The following is a 20,343-nucleotide window of genomic DNA, read 5'->3' as shown; positions in this document are numbered from 1 at the left end:
TTTGCCGCTCCTCGTACTCACGCTTGTCCTCGGGAGTCCTAACTATGCGTGGCCTACACACGGTGCTGCAATAATGAACTCATTTGCTAGTTGCTAGTTGATAGTTGCAGTTGCAGTTGCTAGTTGCAGTGCTGGTTGTTTTGTATATGAAAGGATTCGACATCTCGCCAACGTAGCTAATGAGCGCATCCTAGGTCGCATCAATGAAAGCTGGGAAAGCAGCTTAATACCGGCGCTATGGAAACACGCCGAAATTACTATGATTCTTAAACCCAAACAATGTTATCACAATACAAAATCTTCGACCCATCTTGCTGGCGTTGAGTGCCGGAAAGCTTTTCGAGGACATGGCTCACGATCGGCTTTCTCTGTACTTGAAAGATAACCAAAAGATCCCAAACACCATGCATGGATTCCAACTGCACTTGTCTATGCAAGATACTGTTACAGTGTGGTATATGCCGACAGCACAAGAAAGGAAGAAGACGAGGTCAACTGTTTTTCCGATAGAGTGGTTCGGAGCCCTCGCTGCTGCTTTTAGTTAAACACCCGTTGCAGAGCTCCTACACCATCATATTTGGTGTCGGTGCGAGGTACGCTTGCTACGACGCTGCGCTGGATCTCCGTAGTGGATGCCATGTTGGTTCCGTCACGATGTCTTCAAATGACGACGCCCCGTCCATATCCACCCAGGCTTCATCACATCTAGTGCAATTGCACCCTCGTGGCCCAGGGATTTTCATCAGCACAAATGGCATGGACATGGATGACTGGCTCACCTGGTATGAACGCGTCAGCCACCGTAACAGGCGGGACACGACACTCATGCTTGATAACGTAATCTTCTACCTCCAAGGCACAGCTCGTGTGTAGTATGACACACGCGAAGAAGACCTGACTAGCTGGGAAGTCTGCAAACAAAAGATGTGTGACGTATTTGGAAAACCTGCCAGACGTCAGCTATCAGCCAGACAAGAGCTTGCTACACGGGCTCATGTCGTCCACAGAGACGTATATTTCCTATATACAGGACGTGCTGGCTCGTTGTAAAAAAACAAAGACAGGTCAAAATCGGATAAAGTCAGCCATGTGCTAAAGGGAATTGCAGACAATGCATTCAATTTGCCTTTGTGCAAGGATTGTGCGATAGTTGATGCCGTCCTTGAGGCGTGCCGACACTTCAAACAAGCTAAAAGCCGATGCATTGCTCAGCGATTTGATCATCTGCCAAAGACTGCAGCTACTTCCTCCTGCATCGACGTTCCAGCCTTCCGTCAGCCATAAACTACACCTATCATGACAGAGATCGTCCATCGGGAACTGGAGGCCATAGCTCCAGTGATACGTTATCCTCAACCGCTCGACAATGACGCAACAACTGTATCACTCATTCAGTCTGTCGTCCGACAAGAGATTGCCAATAGGAGCCTTGGTGTTGATTTTAATTAAACACCAGTGCAGATCTCTTACACCATCACAATATCCTTCTACAAATCAAGGAACACATTATTGGCAATCTCAGTGCTAACCAAAAGAGGGTTAATCTAGACCCTGACGTTAAATACACCTTTGGCAATGTGTCTCGCGAGGCTATGCCAAAGAACCTGCAATACACCAACTGCAGGCAAAGGGTCTACAAATACATCACAGGCTTCCTCTCTAACCAGACAGCAACCGTAGGAATTGGAAAATTACAATCACCACAAAAGGGCACTCCTCAGGGATCAGTGGTATCTACATTACTTTTCAACATTGCAATTATGAAACTACTTGAGAGACTGTGCAATATCTCGGCACTCAATCATGCTATTTACACAGATGATATATAGACACCTTACAGGAAGAGATCAATTGCATGGAGACGTATCTCAAAGCATGCGGCCTCTCCTGTGCCCCTGAAATATCAGAAGTGCTTGTACTGCGCAGAAGAACGAGAGGTCGACCACTGCCTTCAACGCCCGGCCCTAAAGTCGAACTCAATAGCACCACCATCCCATCAGCTGATACTCTGCGGGTACTGGAGTAAGTTCTCCAAAAGAATTGAGTGGGCTTGACAACCCTATATAAGCTTCAAAGTACCATCACTCAAGTCATAAATCTGGAGAAACGAGTGATGAATTAACAACACAGATTTAAGGAAGAAGATGCCTCGAAACTAACACAAGCCCTAACCACTAGCTGCATCATCTATGGCACTCCCTATTTGCGACTAAAGAATGCTGAGGCGTTGAACATTCTCATCTGCCAAGCGAATAACTTGTGCTGTGTCTCCCGGTAAAATTCTCAACAGAGAAGCTGCCCCGGCTGGTTGTTCACAACACCTAGGAGAAGTTAGTGGAAGCTCGCAGAGACAACCTAATCGAGCGACTCAAACTAACAGAACCTGGTGGAGCCACCCTACACCAATTTGGATATAAAGAAGGGCTCGAGCAATGCAACAAAAACAAACGCATACCTCTCCAACTCAGAGAGTGTATTACGATTGCTAATATACCTCGAAACATGCGCCCGGTACACCACAAGGGTAGATGACAGGCAAGAATCAAAGCACTCAAGAAGGCATACGAGAAAGATGCTGCAAAAAGATTCATCAATGCCGCTCAATACTCGAGCAAAATCGCGCAAGTGGTGAGCGTCACAGACAGAACAGGAAAAGAGCTTAGTGCAGCAAGCAGCATACATACTGCCACTCAACAATAATCGTCATCTGCCTCGCTTGCGTTTCCTTTCTTGAAAATGCCGCGCCCATTACTTTCCTGTCGGAAATGCTATGTCATATGCTGATAAATGCGCATGCCGTTCGTTACTGAAAAGTACCAGGCTCGCCATGTTAAAGAAAGGAAATGCGGACAAGACCGATGACGATTATTGTTGTGCGGCAAAAGGGTGTAATTTTGCTTAAGAGTGAATATACTACTTAAGCTACACAACCCACTGGACATTCATATCGTGTGGACACCTGGTCACGATTACTTTGTGGGGAACACAGTGGCTGATGCTGCAGTCCAAGGTCACACTAATCGGGCATCTTCGAGAGGCAATCATACTTCAGCGCCCATCCCAACACGACAGGTTAGACAGAAGGAAATACATACCATTTGATCCCACGCTTAGTAGGGAAGAATCCATTCAGCCACGAAGACTCGAAACAAATTCCTTCCCACATGCCCTGCATCCAAGCCGATAGTGCTGTAGGAGCATCTAAAACTAACGAGAAACAAAGGCACCGACTACAGGCGACTCCAGAGCAATACCTTTACCCACGGAAGCTTACTGCATCATTTCCACTCGACGCTATACAGCTACACCTGTCCACACTGCAACGTGCCAGACACCCTGGCGCACCTCCTCCTGCAATGCACGAACACCTGAGCAAGCATCACAGCGACACAACTAGTAGCAGCAGACGCAGACCCAAACCTCCTCGCCCAAACATGGGAGGCTGCGATCTCCAAGCCGGACCTGGTCGACCAGCGCAAACTCATTGCCCAGGCCCGGAGGGCGATCCAAACCAGAGGGTTTCTGGAATGAGGGACCCTCCCACCTCGATTGACAAGTCACTACTTCAAATAAATCTTCATTCTTTCTCTCTCCCACACGCCCACATTACTGCATGAGATACACCCCACACTATATGAATACAACTGCCAGTAATGTGGAATACCCAACACACTCTATCACATGGTTTGGGAGTGCGATGGTGTCAAGGAGATGTTAGCAAACAGAGCGCCATCTGAAGAGCAGTGGGAGGAATTGCTGACCAGCACAGACCCGAAGGACTAGCAACTGGTGGACAGAGCAAGGTGGACAGCCGAAGGCCATGGCATCCCGGCCTAAGAAAGCCACTCACCTGAGGGCGACATCGTCGGCTCTATCTTTTTAATAAACTTTATTTCATCATCATCATCATCATCATCATCATCATCATCATTACCGTTCCAAACACTTTGCGCTACAGGACTTCCTATTATATTCCCAAGACAAGCAGTAGTTTCTTGGGATGCACAGTCATATTTGACATGCACATTGAAGATATTAGAGATGCTAAGCTATTTAAATCAATCGTGAAAATGTACTACTGCATACAATATACAATTGCGTAGAGCAACAGCTATGACAAAATTGGGCATTTTCGCGACTTGGGTGGCGTAGCCTGAAAGTAGACTGGTACACCTCGGCAAGCTTCAAGCTGACCCTGCATCTGTCAGATTGAAGCAGCACACAGATGAAGCGAAAAAAAAAGCACAATATTTTTGCTTGAGACGTCCGAGCTCGGCAAACATTTGCAACCAACAATATTTCAAAATTTATCTACAGCCTTTCGAACTGTGGAGCTTGTCATGTTTGCTGTATACGTCCACCTTTTCGACGGCAGTAAAGCTATATAATGCTGTATACTTCACATATAATGTCATACCATTCGCTTGCCAATTTTACGACTGGAGACACTGGGTATACACATCAAAACTGCAAGCATTATCACAACAAAGTCCGATAACGTATCTTACTATGTGCTAAGTGTTTTAGAATAGAAGCACAGAAAGACTGGCGTATGTCAATTATGACGGCGCTATTTGAGGATCATTCACCTCACTCTTCTTTTTTCATCCATGCCTAATATCGACAAGCCTCTTATATGGCTTTGCATTTTCTAACTACACTGCATGTGAAACAATTAATTTTACTGTCGTACTTGAAACTGATGTGCTTTCCTCTGCTGATATCAGTTCAGAATGGTGCCGTAGCTGCAATATATGCATTCAAAATTGTTTTGCAACATGTATAAATTTTAAAATCTGTCAAATGGCCCATTGAGTGACAAAGCCAGCGGCGTCTGTAGCAGCGAAGTTTCTAGTTAGCTGCGACGCCCCCTCACGAGCACGCCTAGCGCGCATGTGGCGCTGGCTCGCACTTGCTGGCTCGGGCCTCGACAGAGCAGAACAGATGAAAGGGAACACCTCATGCACCGGCATTCCTTTAGGGTACAGGGCATCGCCGCGACGCCATGTCACTCTCACTCTCGGAAGCCTGTGTTATCTGCGCGTTCTTTGTCCATGGAAGCTGTCGTCTGCATTCTAACTGTGCCTCGGCAGGGCCAACTTAAAATGCGCCAAGCATCCTAGTGCGCTCGCTTGCCCGCGTGGAGTTTATAACTCGAAGAACCGCTCAGTGGCGTTCAATCGGATATTAATGCTTTCATATTCCCAACTTATAAGAAGTGCTTAGCTGTCCTCAGATTTTTTTTTCTTAATGCAAAAGAATTATACGCCCATTACATGAAAATCGGTCGGCATCATCAACGCGACCGATTGATGGTACCGAAAATGGCTGACGGCGCAAAGATTAAAAGCATGTCAAAAACTGTCGGATTGACGTCAAATTTCACAGGGAGGTAGGTCCCTGTAAACAACGTAAATTAATAAACTTCAAATGAAAATTTGGTATTTCGGTATGGGTGGGAATAGCACCCGGACCTCCGGAGTGCAAGACGAGCACGCTTCCCTGACGCCACGCCTGCTCCACGGTTATGGCTGACCAAACGTGTGCCTAGTGTGTGCGTCATTGCACACGTCAACATCGCAGCCAACGGGGAGGAGGTGCCGCCACGTATAAAATGAGCACACTGCCTGCCACGCGTCACTTGCTCTTCATATTTCATCAGTGTTGTGTCTACTTCAATGGACTCTCGATGCCGCATCATGAGTGTATAAAATGAGCCAGTCCGTGGCCAATATATAGGCACGCAGACACACTGAATCAGCAGAAAGAAATTGAATGTATGTAGAAAACATCAATGGAAAACATTTCACCAAAGGGACTCCAATGTTTTGCGTTCCCACACGTAAGCAGTCTTAAAAGTTTCTGCAGAATTTTTTTTACAACTGAAACGCACAGAATGAAAATGTATGGTGGTTACTTATTACAAGTACATGAAGGCTGTGAAACAAATGCTGTCTAATTGAGCAAAAGCCTGGCTTCGACTTCGCTTTTGAGGAATTTGTTCTTGACGTAGATGAAGCGAAAATACTCTTTATATTGAGCGAGCGGAGCCCCTGTGCCATGTTACTAAGGCTGGAAAGATTTTACTGTTTTAATCTAGGATCATGAAACTTCGAAGAGTTACTTGAATATCACGATTAGGAAAGTGAAGCCTTCTGTGTCGTCTTAACTTTGCCACACACGCAGTTCCCTTCCAATTTCAGCCCTTGCAAGTCGACGCCGGACAGCAACGACGAGACACTAATCCTTAAAAGGCAATGGAAGAATACGCGTCCGGATGGGACGCGCAGGGATTACCGGAAGGACACGATAAGGAAAAGCGCACGAAAGAATGGGAGCATTAGGAAGTGATTAGTGTGTCCGGAAGTAACGGCTCCCTGAAGCACAGCAAATCTTGGGACAATGAAAGAAGCGCGCTCAGCGCGGGAACCGACAGCGAATTAGAAAGGCCGAACAGCTCGATCGAAAAAGGTTCCTTGCCTTATTGCGCCGTTTATATTTACTCCCGCGCGCCCATTCGGTTCCTGCCGTTTCACATTTTTATTACACAAGTTTGCTACATACAACGTGGTAAAGAGACCACGCCTGCCACACTCGCTTTCGGCACGCTTTTGAAGCAAGTGCGAGTGGCGCGGATGAAGAATGAATACAGTCTTCGGGGCATCGCAGCGCAGCTTACGCCGAAAAAAGCAGCGCGGCTCACCAAATTCGACGGGACTTCCCTGCGACGCGGAACTCATCCGATCGGATGGAGACCCTCGGGATTCGAAGCCGCGCAGGGAGGTCGCCTCTTTCTCCGCCCGTTTCCCCCCGCTTCTCGTCTCTTCCACATCCTCGTGTCATCGTCCGGGATACCAGAAACTGCCTCCGGGAGAGACACACTATTCAACCGACCGGACAGACGTTCCCGTTCTCCAGCGCTGAGAAACCGCGACTTCTATGGCATACACTATATAGCGTCTCCCGCCTTTTCTCCTCTCAGCTCTGCGCCTTCATACCGAAAAGCAACGCTCCCCTTATCCTCCTCCTCAACTGGCGCTCTCTCCCCAACCCCGTTCTCCTGATTTCGACTAATACACACCGTCTCACTAAAACAGTGCAGTCTTGCAGAAGCTGAAACTGGTACCGTCGAATTAAACCTCAAATTGTCACGTCAGGACGGGCCCCGAACGGTAAACGGCGGTTAGGTAATGCTATCACCGTTTATATAACATGATCAGTCGGCGAACAGACGGCCGTCATTCGCAAATCGCTCATCTAAGAACGACCTTCGTCAATTCTTCCCCATTGGCTCACGTCGCTTCTAGATTCACCAGCGCTGCACGGATTTCAGTAAATCAGAGTGCGCATGCCACCGAACGAATCGCTCGTCCGTTCGCAGTGGTTGTGACTCGCCTTTATTCCCAGATAAACCGTTCCCCACGCTGCCGCCGAGAATCCCTATAAAGCGGGCGGAAAAGGTCCAATCGAACGGAGGCTTTTGGGGAGAACAACGGGAGACGCGTGCGACAGTGTACCCGGGAAGGGCTGGGGGGGAGTCAATTTTCGTTCAAGATGGCTGCGTCTTCCGTGCTCCGGCTTAAGCCGAAACAAGCGTCGATTGAGGAGATCGCTGACAAGCCAAAGCTTTGCTCGCCGTGCTCCAGGGGGACCACCTTTTTGCAGGGACTGTAGGGACACGGGCTTTTACGTCCGGCAAGGAAAGCTGCGCGAACGAAGCTGCAGACAGTGCTTCCCTTGGGAGCGGATTAGGTGCGCGAAACTTGTAGGCTGCCCAGATGGCCGCGTCTCAACGGTCATGCGGATATACAAGTGGAAGCGCTCTTAGTCGTACAGCGGCAAGACGTATATGGAGCGTACGGTGAAGGCCAAAGCAATGCTTAGATTACACGGCTGGCTTTCAAGGAGGCTTCACCTTTTGAGAAGCCCAATAGGCCGGGAGAAATAAAAAGAAATATACGATAAGCGCCATCCTAAATCGTGGAACTCATGAGAAGGGTAGATAGACAACACTCTTACCAACATTGCATTAACGAATGAAGCGCAAATAAGTAGACTTTTATAGGTTAAAAGACGCGTGTTTAAGTTTCCGGCATGGGAAGCACTGCAGACGTAAACCAACTAGCCCAGCTTAGAACCCCCGTTAAGTTTCCAAATCAAAAGGCACTCTTGCCAATTGCGCGTGCTAAACAGTTCTTTAAGTGACATCGAAACATCAGGATATCAATTGCACTATACACCGTTTTATGAGTGACTGCGAAAGTCAAGGTATGCTCAGTCGCCCCTATTTTGCATTTCACTGAGCGAAGAAGTGAACTCTTAGAGGCCTGCGCGAGCATTGACAGGCATGTTGAGCCTTTCGAGAATAACATCGGCATAAAAGCTGGCACAGCTCAGACTGTTGCAAACCTTGCCGCGAGCTATGTGACTACAGAAAAGAAACGCACTGACGGCGCTATATACGTGTTTCCTCTTTGTCAGCATCTAGTTTGCGTTATGATTCACAAGAGCAAATCTGAACAACTCACTCAAACTTCCAGACAACGTAATATTTTTAGATAAAAAAACATAAATCCAGATTGTGTATTCCTTAGCACGCACGAAGCAATTTCTTTTCCTTCTCCCCTTCTTAAACAGCTCAAAGCTTACCGGGACGTCGAACAAGAAGGAAGACGCACGAGCCCTGCGTCAGCTACAGCGCGCGGATATTTTGTCCAGAACATTGATGACAATGTGTCAGAACCACGCGCTATCAGGATATTTTACGCCGGATATAACCTGGACCCAGCGGAATGAAAGAATAGAAGAGCCCGTGCAAGCGCTGTTGTTGCGCGCGCTTCACGCAAAGGCTCGCAGACTAAACGAGAAAAGTCTCGCATATTGACGAGCTATCAGTATGCACAGCGACGCGAAACGACGAAGAGTAGACACTGCCTGAAGAAGAAATTTACACAGCAGCTACTACGGTGAAATAAATAAATAAATAAATAAATAAATAAATAAATAAATAAATAAATAAATAAATAAACAAATAAATAAAAAGCAGTAACGAATGTACAAAAGGATGCTAAAGACACACGGTTTGCCGTAAAACACCGCGCGAGAAATTTGGTGAGAGGCCCCGGAAAATCGAATAGGAAGCGTGCCTAGTACCGAGACAGCAGCGAGCGCGAGTAGCCGATAAAAAAAATAAACGACAAAGAAAACAGAAGTAGGAGAGAATGTGCCCAGCCACCAACATTGACGATAAATGGGTTATAAACTGCCGAGATTACGTACTGGATGGAGAAAGATATAGGCAAATAAAGGGGAAGAGGGGGGGGGGGGGGGGGGGGGGGGGCGACTGCCCGCAGCCCGGCAGGCACGAGGCTTTTCCCACTCTTTTTTCTCAGGGCTTCACTCGTTTTCCCCCAACGACTCTCGGAAAAGAAGAAGCATCTCACAACTCCTACTGTTCCCTACGTGACACATTCGACCTCCTTTCTCACTCCCCCTGCTCCACCTTTCTTAAACGTTGTCCTCTACGTTTTTTTTTCTTTTTTTTTCATCAGGTTTCAAACGTCTCTCCTTTTTTTCCTCTCCCCTGTCACGTTATATTTATGTTTTTCATGAAGACTCCTCGAAATGGGTTTCTAATATGCCGGGACGAAAATTACATTTCTGCTCGACACACACATACACACGCTATAGGACAGCCACCAAGTGTATTTTTCTTTTAGTGCATTTATTTTACATTCTTTTTCTTTTCCTTGCGTAGGTGCCTCGCGGCGCCGCTTTCTCGTTTTTCCTCCCTCGTGTGCTCATCCTGGACAAGTTCCACATATACACGACCGTCTCTGCATCTGCGTGTGCTTTATAGCACGTAAATGGCACCAGGCGCACCGCGAAGTGTAGGAGGTAGGCTCCTATATAGAGAGGCAATATAGGCAATCCCCGCCAATCCCCCGAAACGACGAGGGCAAACACGAAACGAACGTAAAACGCAAACAAGAAACCACAAAAAGGTGAGGGAACGAAAATTAAATGTGTCCTTTATTTACCTTCTGCAAGAGCAACTCTCAACCTTGATTTTCATGCACGTCACTTCTTTCACTAAACTCGCGTTTGTAGCCCCCAAGCAAGCGTAAACACATCTGCAGCAAACAGGATCAACAGTGCCTACCCTTGGGGGACAATGGAGCTGTGTTCAATGTTCCGCACAGCGATTGCTTCGGGGGGGTAATATCATCGGTCTCAACTAGATAAATCTCTCCTGAGCGCGTTTTCTCAATCCCCGGATACGGGAAGTGACGTGTGGAGCGTAAACTGGCGAGTAACTACGCACCTCAGTATGAAGTCGCAAAGAGGAGCAGCCGCGTTGAACTAAACGAGCATAATTCGGATTTTATACGGCTATGTATTTCCGCGGTTCTGAAGTCAACTACCTAGGCAGGTGTAGGTCGCCGCAGTGAATGTCGCTAGAAATAACCGATGCTGCAGCGAACACGCTTGTGCCTTAACATGTCGCGCTTTTAAAGGCATCTACCGGTGGAAGGTAGCTGAATGTTTCTGCAACTAATAAGCAGCAAACGACAAAAGAATTGTGCCGCACCAGCCGCAAGACGAAGCTGATACAGAACTTGGATATGTCATTAAATGATGAAGTTTATCTATATAGGATAACCATCATCCAGATTATTATGGATTCTCATTTCATTTACGGCTTACGGCAATAAAAAATGAATTTGTCCTACACTATATATCCACATATCTGGCGCCGACATCGGAGAGAAGATTCTGCAATATTTCTTGCCCTCTTCATGTGACCTCAATCACCCCACCTGGAACAGAATTAGAAGCGAAAATTTATATTATCTGCAAGATGAGCCAACATCATCTGAAAAGCGCCGCTCCGTGGATAATTAAGTCTGCGCTCAGCGGAGCCCGCCATGGACCCACACTCCCTATCTAGTACATGGAAAAAAAGAACGCACTAGGCGTGCACGCGTTTTCTTCTCTGATAAGATAAACAATCTGTACCTAAAGTTTGGCGGCACTGCACACGTACAAAAAAAAAAAAAAAAAAAAGAAGCATCACGAAAAACTATGTTCCTCTGTAAAGCGTGCACCACCGTACACACTGACGCTTGTAACAAAGCCGCCTTTTGGCAAGCATAAACGTGGTTCTGAGGACCCCCAGCCTTCAAAGGTAAGCGCATGTTAGCGATCCAACTTTATATATCCTTTCCAGTACTATCTCTTTATTTTAGACAATAAAATTGCTAGTTATGAAGCGCGCTGCAACATACGGGGCGCCTGGAATAATCAGTCAAGCAACAGCAGCCACGCATCCCTACGATATTTTCCCCTGTTAAGCGTGCACCGCCATCGAAAAGGTTGCATGCAATAAAGCCATCTTTACAAGCTAACGTCCTAGTCCGTAATCTGTCGCAATAAAGAGGACGAAAGATTACGAAGGACCGATACACTAGAAAAGACAAACGGGAATGTCGCAGACCCCATTTAATAAGCAGGAAATATAGGTGAGACATGATAAAATAGGTGTAGCCACCAGCTTTATGACACATGCATTTAAAAACCAATAGCACGCCTGCTACAAGCACTTGGTCAAGACGAAGACAACGCTGGCGCGTGCAATAGCTTGGTAACAATAGTTACAAGAATTCTTAAATATTGGAAACCTTCAAAATTCCTAATTTTAGATTTTTTGCCTATATAGTTGATGTACTTCAAGATTTGTTTCCGCCAACAGAGAAAAGGCAGATTCATTCTGCTGTGAAACTGAGACATAAAATTTTAACAAGAAATATTGACTGAATCACGATAAGCATAAACTTGAGTAGGATAGTGACAAAGCAATAACGTACTTGCTCCAAACATTGCATTTAAGATATGCGAAATTCATCAAAGCAACGCCCAGCACGTTTGACACGCTCCAAAAGGAACAACCCGTTTTATTAACGCCTACCAACAAATCCAAAGTAGCGATCTTTCTTTTTCCTACTCCTTCAAGATCAAAAAATGAAGAAAACTAAGCAGCAAGTGACGGGGACAGCAAAGTATAAAAGAAAGAAGTTTGCTTAGCAGAGAAACCGGACGCATAACAAGGGTTCTACATAGGAACTCTCTTAGCCCAGTCTACGCGGACAAGGAGCGGGTACCGCGCAGCACGCTACGAACAACCGGGCAATAACTTAGCTGTTCCACCTTATCGGTGTTCGTCCGGAACTTGTTTGTGACGCCTTTCGCTTGGAGAACTCCCAGCCCCTTGCGTAAGCTCACAGCAGCGCAGCGCTGGCGCGGAGCAGACCTCGCAGCGTATTTTTCTCATCCAGGCGCCACGTTTCCTCCAGCGCGATACAGTAAGCTCGCACGAGAACGTTAAGAACAGATGCTCGGCACTTTCGGTCCAATCTGGCACCGAAGGCGTGGACCTACGCAGCGATCTGCCGAGTAAGGGAGAGCAATAAAAGATAAACGCGGAGAAGAAAAATCTAACGAACGGAACACAACCGTGTCTGCGCCGAGAGGAGCTACTAATACTGGGATAAGAGCAGATTTCATAGCTGAGGCTGAAAATTGCTTACGGTCCGAGGGAGCACTTGCCTTTGTAGAGATGATGACTAGCTTCCCTTCTGACGATATCCTTCGAACAAAAGATACAAAACAAAGTAAGCAACACGCAACAAAGGATTTGGAGGTAGTTCGCACAAGAGCCGCGCTTGACAGCTCATCGCCGCGGGATTACTGTAAGTTGGGCGCCTGAGGCTGAGACTATCGCGTTTATTTTACTGGTGTACTTGCGAAACATCGGGCTCGAGTTTCTTCTTATCGCTTCGTCGTGTCCTTTATTCCAGTCGCACGAGGTTTGCAGTTAGAAAGACACGATCACAGCTAGGTTACGATAATGTAATAAAACCACGATGAAACGCCAGTCTGCTACCCCTCGCTCGCACTTAATAGTGCGTAGAGCTCAGCGCCACGTAGGTACGTGCGCACAATGTATTCAGAATTGGGCCGCTATTCACAGCGCAGTACGATATACAAACAATACACGTTTGACGTAGGCGATGGCTTAAGTGAACACATCTGGCTTTATTTTTCTGCCAGAATTTATTGCCTTCAACTACGAAGAAGTGAACAGTCGCGCAGATAGATAACCAAACGAACGAATCATTTTTTTTCTCGACTAAGCCGTATAGAGAGATAACCATTCGCAAGCTATTCGCTCCGACGCGCACTCACGTCTCCGACCACCCACACAAACACACGTATACACACACGCGCACACACTGCGCCCGTTTTATCTTGCTTGCTCTTCCAAGCGCAGAGGGACGCCATCTCATTAGCCCCAACAAACTCAGCCAGGTGCAGCAGCAGTCATCTTCAGACGCGAAAGGAGGGCCGAGCGAAAAGGGGGGGGGGGGGGGGGGGCTGGCACAGCGGCCCTTCAGAGACAAGCTTCAAGAAAGGCTCGTAGAATGTACGCCGAGGAAGGAGCGCCGCTGCCAGAGCCACCGTTGGCCGTCGGCCTAATTACGTTAAAATGGGAAGGCACGGCTTTCCTGAAGAGGGCGGCAGGGCGGCCTCTTTCGCCAACCGCCCCCCCCCCCCCCCCCTTGAACTTTACGCGCTGAGCGACCGCATTAACATATTGCGCTGGAGTGCCAAGAATCTGGCCCGCCGTCTTTCTCTGTCTTCGCTCTTTGCTGAAGACTAGCAATGAGAGGGGAGAAAGGAGAGAGAGGCGGGAGAAACTAAGTACGAAACCTGGAAATCTTGAGCGCTTGTCAGAGGGGATGCACGCGCGGCACGGCAGAGATTAGAAACGCTACCGGCGCGTGGAGGTGGATGATAAATGGTGTCCCGGCATTCTCGACAAAGTTGAGAGAAGGCGGGAAATTTTGTTGCCTGGAATAGAACGGTCGATACAATTAAGCGTGCCATCATAATTAGCTTTTGCACAAGAGCTTTGAACGGCTTCACGGCGTTCTCAGCTTCGTGCAAGCAGACGCTTGTTTCTACCAGAATTCAAAGCCCCCGAAACAATTTTAGTCGTTCGAAACTGCTTTTTGCTTGAGTCTGACGGTCAGAATTGCCCGTAGCCATTGTAAACCCGCTCGTTGTTGAAGGTATGTACCCGGCACAGGTACGTGGAGCGCCAGCGATGCTTGGGCAGAGACTTGTAACCATGCCGCGCATCTTCAAATACACGCTATTATTTATTGCACTCATTTTCTCCTGGGCGCCGTTTCAGGTTCATTAAGGCAAGAAAGCAGCCCAAGACATGGCGCAGCCGTTCCTAATCGCGAGCTAGGCTCGTGTACTGTCTCAAGTAGAAGACAGAAGCGGTGACGCTATAGCTCGCTAAAGGAGGCTAGCTGTCAAACGTCTTTATCTCATCGTCTGCGTCGAGACCTAAAACGACTTACTTATCTACCTACACGCCACCTCACAAGACTTCACAAACTGCTCTAGTTAACTTCAGCTTTCCATTAAAGACAGCATTTCTCTCTGTACACCACGGGAAGATGTCTGAAACATTAAGCAGCAATATAACTTTGATAAGGTATTCGTAGAGAGCATATCTTACCCGCCAGGGTTGCTTAGTGGCTATAGTGTTGGGCTGCTGGGCACGAGGTCGCGGGATCGAATCCCGGCCACGACAGCTGCAATTCGATGGGGGCGAAATGCGAAAACACCTGTGTACTTAATACCCCAGGTGGTCCAAATTTTCGTAGTACCCACTACGGCATGCCTCATAATCAGATCGTGGTTTTCGTACGTAAAACCCTATAATTTCATTTTTTTTTAGAGCATACGCTTTTTCAGTGCAGAGCATGAATGGCGCGGACAAACAAAAATGACGCATCACAGACTGCTCTTTGTTTGTCCGCGCCCTCAGTGCACTGCAAAAGAAAGGTAATGGGCAAGCACTAGACTACCAGTGTGTGTTACGCCAATTCATTTGCAAGACAAATAAACCAAATGGCATACCGGAGACGGTGAAGCGTTTAACACTTGCGAACTCAACGTTATCTTGAGGAACCTAAGCGATAAAACCATCCGAGCCTTTACACAGCAGCTGAACAAGGAAATCTGGGCACCGGGTGGACATTACCCGAGGAATGGACTACCGCTCAGATAGTCCTTATACCCAAACCGGGAAAACTGCGCAGGCTCGATCAAGTACGACTGATCTCGCTCACGTCTTGCCTGGGCAAACTTTTCGAACGAATCGTACTCACTCGAATTGAACAACACCATGGAGGAACATGGACTACATCCCAATCGCATGTACGGATTCCGGAAAGGCATGTCAGCACAGGTTGTCTTCCTCCTCCTCAAGGAAGAAGTACTCAAACCACAGCCGGGCAGCAACAACAACATACTCCTAGCCCTCAAAGTGGAGAAAGCCTTTGATAATATAACACACGAAACCATCCTAGATGGCCTCGCCGCCATAGGATGCGGAGAGCGAGTATATCAGTATATTATCGCTTTTCTCAGTCGCCGCAAAGCCCGCATCGGCATAGCAGGCATATAATCAGACATTTTTGATCTACCGCAGATAGTACTCCGCAAAGATCAATACTATCTCCTTTCCTCTTCAACATCGGACTTAGAAAACTTTCATTACAACTGGAAAACATCCCAAAACTCGGATGTGCCTTCTCTTCCGACGATATTACCCTTTGGGCAACCAAGGGTTCATACGGCGACAAAGAAAACGCATTACTGACAGCTATCGAACACATAGAGTCATGTCTAACCGCAGAAGGAATGAGATGTGCCCTACACAAGTCAGGGTACCTTCAAATCCGGCCCAAGCAAGCTAAGAAACATCGAGAACCGCCAATACATTTCGAGATTGCAGGGCAACCTATAAAGCGAGTACCGAGAACAGGCTTACTAGGTATGCACGTCTAGGAGAATAACGTCACAAAGGTAGCCTCAAAGAAATTAAATCACGTAATAAGAATCATCACATCACTCATCGCCAGAGTAGCGCGCAGCAAAGTTGGCTTCACAGAGGACGAAACCATAGGAATGGTACAAGCCCTCGTCATCAGCCGTGTCACGTACGCACTCCCGTATCAAGTCAAGCGCAAAAGCGAGACCGAGCGCATGGACACTCTTATAACAACGGCGTACAACACGGCCTTACAGCTACCATCAGGCACAAGCACATAGAAATTACTAGCGCTAGGCGTATACAACACCTTTGAGGAGCTAGCAAGCGCCACGCTCATAGTGCAGAGGCAACGCCTCAACAAGACATAACAGAGTAGGCACCTTCTTCAACGGCTAGTACTGTGAAGACGAAATACAACTCCTGCCTAACCAAGTTAGAGAGAACATTGTAGTGGACCCTATCCCCAAGAACATGCACCCCACCCGCAATCAAGAGAGGAGAGCAGCGCGTGCCCGCATGTTGCACAAACGCTGTTTCGGAGATCCAGATACATACTATACGGACGCTAGCCCGTATTCCTCGTCACCACGTCGCGAGATTAAATACACAACCGCTGTCGTAAATCAGGGGAACCTGGTAGCCTCTGCCTCCATCCGCGCCACAGGCAGCGTACGTAGCAGCAGAAGCAGCAGCGATCGCTCTCACACTTCGCGACGCCGAGAGCAAGCGAAGGTCCGCACGCGTCCTTGCGGACTTGCAAGCGGCATGTCGTTTATACATCAATGGAACACTTCCTTTACAAGCCATTCCAATCTTGGGCCGCTCACTAGAATGAGCCCACGCTATCGTCTGGTGCCCCGGGCACGAAGGCCTGCGAGGCAACGAAGAGGCGGACTGCGCAGCTCGAGGTCTCACTAGCTGAGCGGCAGACCACACTGTCCTTCAGCCCCAGACAGACCGACTAGTGACCCACGAGTTATTAATCACAAGTAAACAGATACTGCAGGCCTACACAATACGCTCCCCCACACAAAGCTCTCAATAAACTCCAGGCTATAGACTGGCGCCGCCTGCAAACAAACACATACCCACACTTCTCCCACCTACACGCTATCTCCCCAGACAGATATACGTCCCGGACATGTCCCTGGTGTAGCAACCACCCAGCGACACTCGCCCACATAACACACGAATGCACCGACCGTCCGGGCGAAGCAATCTCGCCACGAGTCACAGCACACACACTCGCTACGCGGTCTTGGGAGGCAAGACTTTTCGAACTGGGCCTGGAAAGCCAACAGGCGACCCTCGACCAGGCCCGGCGAGCCGCGATTGCCAGTGGAGCTTTATCAGAGGGAACCACCCAGGAATAAGCCGCGCACAGATTTCTGTATTGCTAAAGTTTCAACACCACCACCCCCACCTACCCAAGATTTTAGTCCATTTTTCTCTTTCCGACACACATACGAACGCAAGTCCAACAATACAATATATATATATATATATATATATATATATATATATATATATATATATATATATATATATATATATATATATATATATATATATATATATATTATATATATATATATATATATAGCACACGATTGACGTTTCCTTTTTTTTTATTAAACAACCTTTTCATAAAGATTCGCTAGGGCTTTTCTGCGTTACGGCAACGTTGATGCAGGCTTCTTGGAGTTTATTTATTTATTTATTTATTTATTCATTTATTTATTTATTTATTTCATGTACCCTCAGGGCCATTGGCATTGGAGAGGGGAGTGGCTACAGGCATACAAAACAAGAAAAAATAGGAAATGTGGTACAAGGAATAGGAGTATTGCAATAAAAGTTAACAGATGTGTCTACTCATACAATATTAGCTAAGGCGTTCTTGAAAAGCTGGCAATCTTTGATGGTGGCTGTCAGTGCAGGAAGGTGACTCCACTCTGCTGCTGTACGAGGTATAAATGACTGAAAGAAAGCGTTAGTTCTACAAAATGGGACACCGACTTTGTAGGCATGATCTAATCGCGATGATAGGTGACGTGGGGGAGGGATTAATTCGCTACGCAAGTGTCGATGGTGAAACATTTTATGGAACAGACAGATACGAAACACTTTGCGACGTGTTACTAGGGATGGTAGATTAAGGCTTGATTTCATTGAAGATATGCTAGCGGTCCTGTTACAGTTGGAAAGAATGAAGCGAACCGAGTTATTTTGGACCATTTCTAGTGAATGTATTAGGTTTTCATAATGAGGGTACCAGATGGATGCGGCGTACTCTAGTTTCGGACGTATTAACGTTTTGTACAACAGCTGTTTGAGGGATGAGGGCGCTTTAGAAAAGTTGCAACGGATGTAACCAAGCATACGATTAGCATTGTTGATTATGTATGTGATATGTACAGACCAAGTGAGAGTGGAAGTGATGTGTACACCAAGGTACTTGTATGAGCCTACCGATTTTAAGAGGACATGATCTAAGGAATAAGTGGGGATACTGTTGCAAGTTCGGGATACGCGAAGAGATTTACATTTTGTGATGTTAAGTTCCATTAGCCATGTTTTACACCACAATGAAATAGCGTTCAGGTCAGACTGAAGAACGGTTACATCGTCACTGCTTGTTATTTCTCTGAAGATTACGAAGTCATCCGCAAATAAATGGATATGAGAGGAAACAGAAGAAGGCAAAACGTTGGTGTAGATTAGAAAAAGAAGAGGCCCGAGGACGGAGCCTTGTGGGACGCCGGAATGGACAGGGTTTGAGTGAGAGTTAAGATTATTAGCTAACACGTATTGCGAACGGTTTTTAAGGAAACACTCAATCCAAGCAAGAAGTTTGGGGTCAATGTTCATGAGCTGTAGTTTGTGAAGTAGCAGTTTGTGACACACTTTATCGAAAGCTTTGGAGTAGTCTAGGAAGATGCAATCTGCCATTGAACGAGTATCAAGAATTAGGTGTAGCTTATGTATAAAGGAAGCCAGCTGCGTTTCACAAGAATATGTTTTTCGAAAGCCATGCTGTGAACTTGAAAAAAAATGAGTTTGACTCGAGAAAGTTAGCAAGCTGTGAATATAGGATATGTTCTAATATTTTGCGTGGGATACTGGTTAGTGAAATAGGCCGATAATTGAGAGGAGAATGCTTATCACCTGATTTATAAAGTGGAATCACCTTACCGACTTTCCTATCAAGGGGCAGGTATCCTGTGTCAAGCGATTGTTGGAAAAGTTTTGCTAGTAAAATAGATGAATAAACAACAGTGTTGTGCAAAAATTTCACGGAAATTAGGTCATGGCCAGGAGCAGAGGAGAGACGCAACGATTTAATCACGGTTTCGACGCCACATGGTTCAATTGTAATTGGAAACATAGCCTGGTAATCATTACAAGGTGCAGTGGGTGGGGAAACATTGCAGGTTACAGAAAAGTTTTGGATAAATGTTTCATTGAGGACGGATGCAATATGATCACAGGGTATGGCATTCCCGGAGTTATCTACAAGAGTTATCTACAAGAGTTATCTACAAGAGCTATCTACAAATTATCTACAAGATTGATGATGGAATGGGGCATACAATACATAGACAAAACGCTCATTTCATCTGCAGCATTCCGCAAAAGACTAAAAATAATACATGTCACCCAAACGCTACATGCGCCATGTTGGAATCTCGGCGCTGACACCCGTTGTTGCAAATGGGTCGCAAGCCCCAAGGGTAGCGTTGGCCTGGCGGCCTGGGGCACAACTGGAAGCATCCGAAGGTCCCGGCAAAGCATGAGTCGACTGGTAACAGAACTTGTTTATTCTAGCATCGCAAAAGAGCGGGCGGTCAGGTCGACCGAAGTGGAGAGACGGGAGAGCACGTAACTCAACGGAAGAAATCGGAGCCTCTCTCTTGGCGTCCGGGGGCAGCTGCTCTTATACTCTCGGAGTTGAGGGCAAGAAGGAACGCCTCGTCACAGGCGCACGTGACGGCGCCACGGACACGCTGAGAGACACGTTGAGACGAGTGTAGTGACGCATCCGCCGGGCCGGCGCCGGTCAGACCTCCTCGCTTCACACTTGGGGAGCTCCTCTCCCCGGCTGCCGCGCTTTGACAAGCGTGGGCACCAACATGCACACACACACACACGCACACTTGAAGACACGTGGCATTGAAACATGCCTGGACGCGCTTGGCGGGGAGGCGTTTCGGTGGCGCTGAACGGGCCAAAATGTCCGCCGATTTGAACGAAGCCCCGGCGTCCGTTGCATCCGCGCCGGCTATACCGCGCGTCGTAGGCGAAACGTAACAGCCACAACAACCTCAGCGTGCAGGCGAGACGCCGCCTTCAACGTTTTCTCAAACACCCTTCATACTCATTCTAAGCCGTGTCAAACACGACACATGTCTGCGAGCACGCAAAGC

The 20,343-nt window shown here is 47.3% G+C and overlaps 1 protein-coding gene across 1 annotated transcript in view; it reads right to left on the bottom strand.

Moving 5' to 3' along the window:
• The window catches only part of LOC126542336 (uncharacterized), a 76,012-nt gene that overhangs the window by 48,426 nt on the left and 7,243 nt on the right, over positions 1 to 20,343 (bottom strand). The window lies entirely within an intron of this gene.

Source organism: Dermacentor andersoni, chromosome 2 (assembly GCF_023375885.2).
Source record: "Dermacentor andersoni chromosome 2, qqDerAnde1_hic_scaffold, whole genome shotgun sequence".
Lineage (NCBI taxonomy): Eukaryota > Metazoa > Arthropoda > Arachnida > Ixodida > Ixodidae > Dermacentor > Dermacentor andersoni.
Note: the sequence above shows the minus strand (reverse complement) of the source record. Positions and strands in the feature narration are given on the sequence as shown.